The sequence below is a fragment of the Vigna umbellata genome, chromosome 8, assembly GCF_029865625.1.
Source record: "Vigna umbellata cultivar VRB3 chromosome 8, Vumbellata_1.0, whole genome shotgun sequence".
Lineage (NCBI taxonomy): Eukaryota > Viridiplantae > Streptophyta > Magnoliopsida > Fabales > Fabaceae > Vigna > Vigna umbellata.
The window spans coordinates 26,449,953-26,462,002 of record NC_142172.1 but is presented as its reverse complement, the minus strand read 5'-3'; the positions used below and the strand labels follow the sequence as shown (position 1 = coordinate 26,462,002).

Here is a 12,050-nt window from a genome sequence, read left to right as displayed (position 1 = left end):
GTAATTAAAATTGTTGGGTTGACATCAAAGAGAAGGAAAAAGAGGTGGTAGATGATACTTAGAAGACGTGACAGTATGAAAGGGAAAAGAAAAAGCGAGAATTGAAACAAAACACTCAAGGCATTATGGTGAGTTGGAAAGGAAAAACAGAGTCTCAATTGGTTTCATCAAAGGAAAGATGGCACAAGTGTGTTTTTTCCTTTACTACATTGCTTTCACAGTTAAATAAAGAACATTCCAACCATAGTTAATCACACCAAATTTATGTTTACACACTAGACATGATATATTAACCTAGGTTAATATACATTCTTTTGAAAATATTTTAACATAAAATACATATCATTCTTTTAATTTAATTTAAAATATATTAATATATCAGTAAAATAAAATAGGTATATTGTGTTAAAATGTTATAAAAAACATATAACACAATAGTTAATATTTTACATTATAATAAGATAAATAATTAAAATAATGAATAAATAAAATAATTTAAATTTTACTTATTTTTTAAAATAATGTTAATATGTTGTAAAATATAATTTTTTATTAGAGTTTTTAAAATGTTTCTTTATTAATTCAAAATATATTTTTATTTTAATTTATATTTCTAAAAACTACTTGTCTTCATTAAATTATTTTCTATAATTATGGATAGTAGTACATGATATTAATTATTCATCTTTCAATTTAATTCATTTTATTAAATTTTAGTAAAGAATATTTTGATAATTCATGATATTACTTAATTCATATAACTTTTTTATCATCAATAAATTAACAATAAATTTTTCTTTCATTTTTTAACTTTTTATTTTATTTCACTTAATTTAAATAAATTTTGAATGAAAAAAAAAATTTATGGTACCAACCTTAAAAAATCAAGAATAAAAAAAAATATTTCATTACTTTGTGTACTAGAGCTCAATATGTTGAACTCTACCATCCTAAATAATTACAATAGTTAGAAATAACTCGTCCTATTCTTATAATTTAATCCGTAATATATTCAAACTAACTACTCCTATCTCTACCCAAAGAAAGTGTAATTGGAATAAAGCGAAAACCAAAATGTTGGTTTCTTCATCAAAATCATTATATTCAAGCATCCCATTCTGTAAAAGATCATCAAATCTGCATACTCCATCTTGAAAAAGCATAAAATGGAATCTTTTACAAAACTTACCAAATTAACTCTAAACAACATTATTTAGGAGAATAAATATGAACAAGAAGGTAAAATTCTTTGTAATTTTCTTATATTATAATAGATTTTAAACTTGTACCTATACATAATTTTTTTAGTATATGTTATTTATTTAGTAAATATATATTATATTAAAAACGATTTTGAGATTGAGAAAAAAATATGTTTAAATTTATAATTAAGCTTTGAATAAAATTAATAAAAATCGTTTTAGAAAATTAATATCTCTAAAAATGTGAAAAGTAGAATTTTGTAAAAATAAAAAAGATAAAGCATGTGCAAAAATATACAGTTCACTATCTAAAAATATAAATGATAGATTTTGTAAAAATATGTAGAATATTCTCGCTAAAAATACAAATCAATATATGAACAAATTAATCTAATGTGTATTGTTAAAATTATTTAATCAGTGAATTCCCAAACTTGTCTAGTATCTACTGTTAGGCCGTCTAATCAATATATATGGACATATTTGTTTAATGTGTATTGTTAAACTCTATTTAATTGTTATATGCATATACTCATATAATGTGTATTGCAATACTCGTCTAATATGTAATGTGTATTAATTGAGTTGTGTAACATCCCATTTTTAATAGTAAAAATACTACTAAAATGAAATATCACATATAAGATAATGGAACCACTATAAAAAAAAACAAATCTACAAATGACAAGCTCTACACCTGTTGAATCATCTGACTTCCCACCTTCTTCATCCTCACCTCCTACTAGAACATCTGGAAAGACTGTATCCCTAAGCTCACATCATTCAGGTGATCATCGCAAAGAGAAACAACACACAATATACAACACAGAAATAAGGGTAAGCTAGATACAAAGCAATTCATATCACCTTTATAATATAACATACATAAATAATTTATATCACGTACATTAACCCAAACATCTTAACATACAAAAACCTAGACTGACTATCCGAATATTCTATGGAATGTTGAGTTATAGAGGTTTTTGTACTAGTGTGGTGGAACAGCTGGACCACCCCAAGCTACCACACCAGGTTAGTCCGTTATCACTCGCCTTAGGCCAAGGTAAAACCCGTAGACTAGGACCTCCTGCTATTCTCACCACATGACTCATCACTCTCTACTTGAGCTTGGATGATCATTAGAATGTCAGGATAAACCCCTGACTAACTCTGACTATTCATACTATCAACACTTGAAACCATACCGAAGGAGTTCCCCGTAGAACCCAAGTTACCAACCATGAAACCATTGATATCATATCACCTTTTCCTTGAATCCATTTTGAACCATACTTATATTCATATACTTTCACATTGAATCACAACACATTAAAAATCTGATATTTTCGCTCAGCGCACCAATTATGTTCGCTAAGCTAAAGTCCTCAAACAGAAAACCCACCTCTACCACCACTCGCTGAGCGAATAAAATTGATAGTGCTCCCAAACTTAAACAATTCGCTTAGCGCATACCATTCACTAAGCGAAAGTTCATAGACAGACAACCCACCTCTATCACCATTCGCTGAGCGAATCTACTCGCTCAGCGAGTCTGAATAATTCTACAGCACCAAATCTGCAGAATTACGCAACCTACACCAAATTTACCAATTCTAACTATTTTTCCCAACTTATAACTCTCCTATATTGTGTTATATACTTAATTAAACTTATCTAAGTGTGTTTAAACCCTTCTAACATCAATCTAAACAAGTAGCTACATGATCTCAATCAAAAACTCACAAAAGCTCAACTTAGAGACTCAAATTGAATTCTACCACTTGTGGCACAATTTCAATTAACTTAGGAACTCTAACAAGTCCCATATGACTTACCAAGACTATTCAAACTGACCATTTGCACACAAAACCCCAAACTCAAGTTTTCACTGCTCCACTTCCTCAAAAACAAGTTCTAAACCAACTTGAACTCTACACATTCACCACCACACACTCCTAACTCAATTCTCTTACAATTAAAGTTTTGAACATGACTCAAACTACTTCATAAGCAACCCAAACTTCATCCAATCAATTCATCAACCGTTTCTCACCATTTCACTACCTTAGACCCTATTTTAGACCAAATAACCACAACCAAGATTACTCTTTTCCTTTAACAGTTCAATTAGCACAATTCACTTCATCAACATCAATTTCAACATCACAAACATACACACAACAGATTTCACATGTTTACAAAATCCATCAACATACAAAACATGAATTTCACCCAATTACTTAAATTATTACTAACACAAAACAACATTTTTCAGCCAAACAGTTAAATCCTCATATATCATCAAACTCACACCACATACTTCAATTAAAAGCAATTATCTAGCTTCCCGTACCTCTATCCAACTCCCAGCTCTAAAAGTACCCCGACCGAGGCTTGCACCGCAAGGAATTTCTAAAACACTTACAACTCACCGATTGGTGATTAAAAAGAAACATTAGAATCTCAATTGAACCAAGAAACAAAGAAAAGAGAGTCTTGATCCATGCAAAACAAAAAACATCGTGCATGATAAAGAACCCTAGAATACCAAAGAAAAGGGTTTTTCACTTACTTGCTCTAAACAATGAATTGATCGGTTGAGGTTGTGGACCTTGATGCCATGATCGTCTAGGCACCTCCTGATCGTCAAATAGATTACTTGAGATCAAGAACTCTTAGAGAAAAAAGTAGAGAACTCTAGAAAAGTAGTTTATAGAGAGATGGTACGTTTTAAAATAATGAAACTCGCTTATAACAAAATTATTTATAATAAAACTGTTTAATATTAAAATAATCGAGTCTCACTATTTTTAGACAATCACCACTTCTAAAACACCATTTTCTAGGGTTTCACAAGTTGTCTAATGTGTGTAAATAGACTAATCCAATAATTATTTGAATGACTCATAATAGACTTGTGTAATTAGTTCATGAACCTTGTTTAATGTGTATCGCTATATTCATCTAATTTGTTTTTGCTATATTTAGTGTATGATGTTTAATATGTATTGTTAGACTCATTTAATGTTTTTTCCTTTTTATAATTGTATATTGTATTGCTAGACTCATAATAAATGTATATAATATATATTCTTAAACTCATTTATAAACTTATATAAAATTTATGTTTTGTTAATTTTTGAGATAAATATAATCTCTTAATTTAATAACAACAATTAATTTAGATTGTTAGTTTTCACAAAATACACAAGTCTTAATCATTCTATAACATAATGTTTATTGTTAAGTGAATTTTATTATTGTTTCTTGTTTTAGTAGATATTACATAAAAAATATATTTGGTGCAAAAAAATCAATTATAATGGTGAGTTACTCTCCTTTTTCGACTATTGTCCCACAAACAGTTTCTGTTGTGTTTGGTGCAATTTTTCTCGTGTCTTTGGGTAGCGTAGTAGCACATTCTCTCTTTGCTAGTTTCCCCGTAAAAAATCCTTGCGTCTTTTGGATGTCTTATAGCGTTTCAACCCAAAACTGAACCTGGGTCCTTGTCTAGTTCTCAAGTCATCGTATTCGTTTTCATTGCCTGTTGGAATGGAACTAGGCAAGGCCCAGATTTGATTTTCGGTTGAAATGCCACAAGAGGTCCAAAAGATGCAACCTTTTCTATGACGAAACTAGCAAAGGAAGAAGGTGCTACTACGCTACCCAAAGACACGAGCTGCAGTAGACGTCGGTTAATGCCATGTCCGACGTATATAGAGCCCTTAGACGTCGGTTCATGCATGTCCGATGTCTATAAAGACGTCGGACCTGTGGAGTTCGACGTCTGATTAACGTCACCCACAAAGACGTCGGGTCGAGAGCTGACGTTAAAAGGCCAAAATAACAGACGTTAAATGCCCTTTCTGCACTAGTGATAACATCCTACTGTATTCATCAACAAACATGATAAAGTACTTGTTTCCAGCCAATGAGGTGATAATGCTAATTCTTACCATTATCTAAGCATTATTTTAGTAGCAAAATCAACTCTTCTTTAGCTTATTACTTGCTTAAATTCTCTCTTTTATTTAGTTTTAGTATTTATCTATATTTTGAGCTACATTACGTAAATAATACTCTAATCCCTTGTTTTCTTTGATCTATTTCGATGTTAGGAAGATCCTCCATTACATTGAAGAGCCTCGGTGATCCTGGAAGTCATTGATTTAACAGTCATTTTCACTTAAGCGAGAATAATTTAGCTTAAGCGAGAATGACTATCTTCTCCAAGAAGAATTCTCGCTTAAGCGAGAATAATTTAGCTTAAGCGAGAATTCGGGCAGTATATATACTCACGAGGCAGAAAGAAAAGGGGTCTTTGGTTCTTTGGAGGCGCGATTTCACGTCTGGAGCTCATGGAGGGCGCGAGGAGCTTGTGGGAACATCTCCTCCTCTTCCTTTGGGTCTCCTTCTTCTTCCATCTTCCATGTTTGTAAGCTTTAGGGTTCTCCATGGAAATGGAGAACCAGATTCATCTTGTTAGGGTTAGATGTAGTCTATGAACTCTTGTGTAATGAATGATTGTTTCGTATTTATAAATGCCTTTTCTATCTATTACTAGTATTCTTGTTTCCGATCTTAAAGCTTGCATGTAATGGGGACGTTCATGACTTGATTTTGGGGTTTCATTGAGCCAGGGATGAGATATGAAATCTTGAACTCAAACAAGAGTCCTTATAGGTCATTGAGCCAGGGATGGGATATGATTCACATGTTGTCTTAGATCCTAGTTCTTAATGTGGGTTTGCTTGTTAGATTGTCCAAGGGATTGGAGTTTGATAAGGAAAACCTAGGCTCTTTCACCTAAGGGATTAGGGCTAGAGTGTTTTAGTGGATTGACTTTAGTAAATTGATAGAGAGGAGATGAAATTGGTTATACACAAGAGTGCATTGGTGAAAACTAACCTTAACAATGTCATTTCATACCATTTCTAGTCTTTTCCATTTCCAAGTGCCTTCAATACCAAAGTCCAACCTTGTAATTACTTGTGAATTTATCTTTTTGCACATATTCTTAAATGATGAGTTGTTCTTGAGTCTAGATGAGTTGTTAATCGCACAATTTTCTAGTATTACGAGTCTCTTGGGAAAACGATACCCGATCTTACCATGGTTTATTACTTGAACGATTTGGTGCACTTGCCAAAGAGTTTAACATGAGGGCACACCGAACGGTCCACATATATCCGAATGCACAATTTCTAGGCATTCTTTTGATCTCATCTGCACTTATGACTGGAATAGTCTATCAAGCATCCTCATCTCATGCGCTTCCAAGGAACTTTGGAGTTCCTCAATCTTCAGGTTTTCAAGATCTCCGGACTCCTCAATTGCCATTACAATGTAGTCAAATCTTTGAGGTAGTGATCTCATAATTTTCTCAATTACCATGAGATCATTGATGGCTTCACCATAACCTTTCATTTGGTCAGTAATCGACAAAATCTTATTGAAATACTCACTTACCTTATCATTGTCGTCCATCTGCATGAGTTTGTATTGCCTTCTCAATGTCTGAAGTTTCACCTTCTTGATCCTGTCACTTCTAGCATGGCATCGCACCAATATGTTCCAGGCTTTTCTCGTCGTTCCAGCATTTTGAATCTTTTCACAGTGCATGTCATCGACACACTAATGGATGATGAACAATGCTTTGTCATCCTTCTTTCTGAACGTTGCCTTATGCTCCTCTAAGTCACCATCATCAGGCTTGTATCCCTTTTCTTCAACAATGTCACTGACGTCTTGAAACCGAAACAAGACCCTCATCTGCGTACTCCACCTGCTCTAGTTTTTGTCTGTAAGAACAAGAAAACTTATTGTAGGGATATCAGTCATAGCTCAATCTCTTCTCCTCGCTCAAGAGCCAAATTCTTGTCTGTCATTCTTGTTGGTTCAATTACTCTATCGAACCACCACAGTGTTGACGTGATTTCATAAGCAAGCACCACAAGTCCTCCTTCGAATCTGACGCTTTGGATACCATTGTTGGAAAGGTAGGGAGAAAGAGTTGAGAAAGCAAGAGTTGAGAGAGCTGCGTGACCTAGACCGATCGGTGTGAGAGCCGAGTGGCGTGACCGATCGATATCAGTGTATGACCGAACGGTCTGAGCGAAATGAAAAATAACCAGAGAGAGAAAAACTAAAAATGAATATTATTGTGTTGTAAAGCATTGTTATTACACTAGAGTTTGTGATGTATTTATACACATCATGTGAAGGTAAACTACAAACAAAATTAACGGAATTTTGAAATGTAACAGCTGGAGGCTTGAGTTATATTCCTAACACAATTCATGTCTCTCAACACCCACCACCGCCCTAACTACCACTGGAAAACCCTCAATCTCTTCCTTTTTTTTAACCTCTTATTTTCTAATTTCAGTTGATGATAAGCTAAACGAAAATAATTTTCTATTATGGTAGCAACAATGTAGAACCGTATGGAACTGGAAACATGCAGAGAAAACTGAAGAAAATGGAAACTGAACTGAAACTGTTTTTGTAATGCAGAACCGTGTATCTCTCTAAAGTGTGACAGAATTAAGCCTTATACAGGCTGAAATGGAAGAACTGGTTACTACAGGTCATCTATTCAATGATTACTTCAACTAACTAAAAATAATTCTAAATAGTTTTTGATGTGAGGTCGAGTTACTCCAAACACCTTCACAATTTGTCCTTAAGCGCCGTTTGATTGCTCTCTTGAATCTTCTTCTTCGTTCCACCACCGTCCGGAGGTGTACCTCAATGTAATAGTAATAAATGCACAGTAAATACCTTTGACCCGTATTTATAGTTTTCGACGTGGTCTTGGAATTAGCGAAATCTTAATCACGGCCCAATCTCAGCCCAATACCTTTAATCATTACTTACATTGCAAACAAATTACTAAAATGAGATAATGTTGAAGCATATTACTTAATTTCGAGTTAGATTGTCTTTGTTTTGGACGGTGACTTGGGTCATTACCAAGCGTTGTGATGGCTTAGTGTTTCCTGCATCCTTTTCAGTTTTAAATTACACTTAAGTTTTGTGTCTCATGTGATAGAATGGACATTAATGTGGTGAAGAAGCATCTACCACCCAAAACTGTCTTTGTGATAACTGTCAAGCTACCTCCCTTTTTTAGACTAATTTTAAATGACGTAAGACTAATTTTGGTATATTTTTATTGAAGTATAGTGCCTTTATTATTATTAGTATTTATGTTAGGGCTTTGTTAGGGCTTCCTACCCTTTTCCTTTTCAGAACTACTGTCTCCTATAAATACAGTAGTAAGTTGTATTAGGCTTTCTAAGTGAAAAATATAAGACTTTTCATCTTCTCTCAACTCTTCAAGTTGGTATCAAGAGCCAGACCTTTGTGTCTTCTTTCTCTATTGTGGGTAGCATCGTCTTTGCCATTTCCGTCGTTCGCTCCACTGTCTGTCATCGCCGCTGCTGTCCGCTGTCGCCGCCATCGCCAAGCGTCGTTTTCTTCAGCAAAGTCAAGGGTTAGGTGCGCCTTGAGAAGTGAAACCCAACCCTGGTGGTTCAGTCCGCTGAAGCCTCCGCACCAGCGGCCACACGTCGCTTCTTTCTGTCCAGTCTCGGTGTCGGAATTACACCGCGTCACTCCAGATCGTCTCGTTGGGGCTTCTTAAGTGTGTTTTCCTTCTTGTTTCTCCGTTTCGTTGGCTTGGGCTCATACCTAGGGTTTCCTCCCTTACATTTTTGAAACCCTAAGTCCCATTTCTTCTCACATTTTTAAAATGGCCTCTTCTACTAGAATTAATTCCTCTTTATCTACTACCCCTATCATTACATCTACAAAACTAAATTGGAAAAATTATTTATCATGGTCCTTTGTTGTGGAATTGTGGTTTCTTGGTATAGGAAACCATGATCTCCTTGAACAAGATATTTCTATGGTCCCAGATGAAGAAAAATCTCACTGCAAAAATTAGACTTTCAGTTATGTGTTGTTTTGTGGCAATCGGTTGAGCAAGAGGTTCTAGATATCTTGATACCCTATAAGACATGCTTCACTTTTTGGAAAAGGCCCAAGATATTTTTGCTACTGATGTACAACATCCTTTCGATGCAACCCAAGGAGCAACTTTTCTCAAACAAGTCAACTATAATATGGTTTCCCATATAGCAAAAGCTCGGGCTGTGGTAGAAGATTTAAAGAACTTCTTTGTAGCTGATTCATTACAAAATCTCAACAAAAAGCTTGACAAGTTTTACATGGTCCTAATTTTGAAAAGTTTACACCCTGATTTTGATCATGTACGTGATCAAGTTTTAGCTGGTGATCAAATCTTGTCGATGGATGTCTTAGTTACTCGACTCCTTGATGGACAAATTTATGAACACCAAATTATGATGTCACAAACTTGTTTTCAATCGACAAGTGTGACCGAATCGTTCAAGTAATAAACTTGGTAAGACCAAGTATCGTTCTTCCCAAAGGACTCACGGCCTAGTTTAGTTGTGTTGGTTACTGATTAGTTAAGACTTAAAAGACGAAATATTTGGAGTTTAATATGCAAGACAGAAAATAAACATGTATGCATGAAGTTTTGATCAATGGCAAAAATCAAAAGATAAACACTTTCAATGAAATTTATGTATGAATATGTTGTTGGGGGTCAATTTCATCTTATCCACTCTCATATATTTTTAGGAATTCAACAGTCAAATCATCATTGTTAATGCCACTCTCTAATGTACCTTTCCAGAAGGCTTCTCCCTAATCACGAGTTCATACAATTCCTAGCATTCCTAATGATCAGTTCATAAGTGCAGGAGCTTAATGACAACCAATATAAAATTGGGAGAAATTCCCCGGATCTAGACTTCCCCGTACGTGCCCGTATCGACAAAACCAATAATCATGCATCGAATGAGTTAAACAATGCAAGCATTAAGCAAAGAGGAAAAACCCTAACTAATGATGAAAAGAAAGCATAAGTCTTAATTAAAAGATGTAAAAACAGATTCCATATATGAGAGCTTCAAAAGATTACATTGATTCCCCAACAAACATACAGAGTTTAGTTCACCATATTCATGGTGAACCTAGATGAATTACAATGAAAGAATGAAAGAATAAACCCTAAAAAGGTGAAGAGGAAGCCTCAGCATGCAAGATCCTCCTTCAAAGGGGTGGAAGAGAGAGTGTTTGCCTCGTTTCTGCCAAAGATGCCTAACCCTAGGAGACCCTAAAGTTTATATATCATTCGTAAATTACAAAAAGTCAAGTCCAAGCCCATTAAAGTGCCGCTCAGCGGTAAAATACCGCTCAGCGGTGAGTGCGTGACTTGTTTGCTCCCCTCAGCGGCCATTTTGCCCCTCAGCGGACCTCCCGCAAGCTCCTAAGTGCCGCTCAGCGGTAAACTGCCGCTGAGCGGTGACTTCGGCTTCTCCTTTTGCACTTTTTATTGTCTTTTCTGATTTCATCTCTCTCCTTCTTCACTTCTTTCACCAAATTCACCTTAAAACCTGCACAAAAACACTGAAATCAAGCATAAACCTGTCCAGCTCTCTTATTTCTAAAAATATGAAGAAAAGCATGATTTCAAGCTAGTTTCTAAGTGTAAAGGTTGCTTTTAGTGTCAATTTTAATCATGAAAATAACAGTTTTTCAACTGTTATCACTCCTTCGGGTGCCTATATTGTTAAAAGACGAGAATCTAAGTGATGCTTTTGAAACATCAACAATGGTGACACCACGAGGAAGAGGAGGAGGTAGGAGCAACCGTGGAGGACGTGATGGTCGAAGTTGTAAGGTGTTATAGAAGTGGACGTCCTCAATGCTCATATTGTAAGAGAATGGGTCATACCCAAGATAAATGTTATTCCTTGCATGGCTTTCCAGACAAAGTTGCTCATGTGTCTAAATCTGATAATTCAGAATCTAGAACTTTTGATGAAGAGTACCAAGACTTTTTGAGGTACAAGTTTGAGAAATATTCTAATCTTGGCCAATCCTCCTCAATGTCAAATGTGTCAACTGCATGCATCTTTCAATCTGTGGAAGGTCATGGTCCATGGATTCTTGACTCAGGTGCCTCAAATCATATCTTTGGTAACATCCATTCATTTTCTTCCATGTCCTCTCCGAAAACTCCTTATTTCATTCCTATTACCAATGGATCCAAAGTTGCATCTCAAGGGAATGAAAAAGTTTCCCTATCTCCTTCACTAAAATTGAATTTTGTTTTGTATATTCCTCATTGTCCTTACAATTTAATCTCTTTGAGTCAATTAACTCGTTCCTTAAATTGTTCTGTAACCTTTTCTACTAATTCCTTTATTATACAGGAACATGGTATGGGTCGTCTGATTGGAGAAGAACATGAGTCACAAGGACTTTATTTCTTAAAACCTAACTCGTCAGTTTCTTGTTTTGCAACTTCATCCCCAAAAATTTTCCATGATCAATTGGGCCACCCAAGGTTATCCAAGTTGAAGATGATGGTTCCAAGTCTCAAACACATTCAAGTCTTAGATTGTGTGTCTTGTCATTTAGGAAAACATGTTATATCTTCCTATCCTAAAAAGTTTGAGACGCGATGTAATTTTGCCTTTTCAACTATTCACTCTGATATTTTGGGACCAAGTCATGTTACTTCTTTTGGTTTTAATTATTTTGTAACCTTCATTGGTGAATCTTCTCGATGTACTTGGGTTTATGTAATGAAAGAGAGATCTCAACTTTTGGCAATATTTGTGTCTTTTTTTAATGAAATTGAGAACCAATTTGGGAAGACAATTAAAATCCTCAGAAGTGATAATGCTAAGGAATACTTTTCTACAACATTTTCTTCATTCTTATCTTCCCAAGGAATTTTAC

The 12,050-nt window shown here is 34.8% G+C and overlaps 1 pseudogene; it reads left to right on the top strand.

Moving 5' to 3' along the window:
* The first annotated feature begins 9,334 nt into the window (after positions 1-9,334).
* Positions 9,335-11,586, top strand: LOC148194357 (uncharacterized; annotated as a pseudogene).
* The last annotated feature ends 464 nt before the right edge of the window (positions 11,587-12,050 follow it).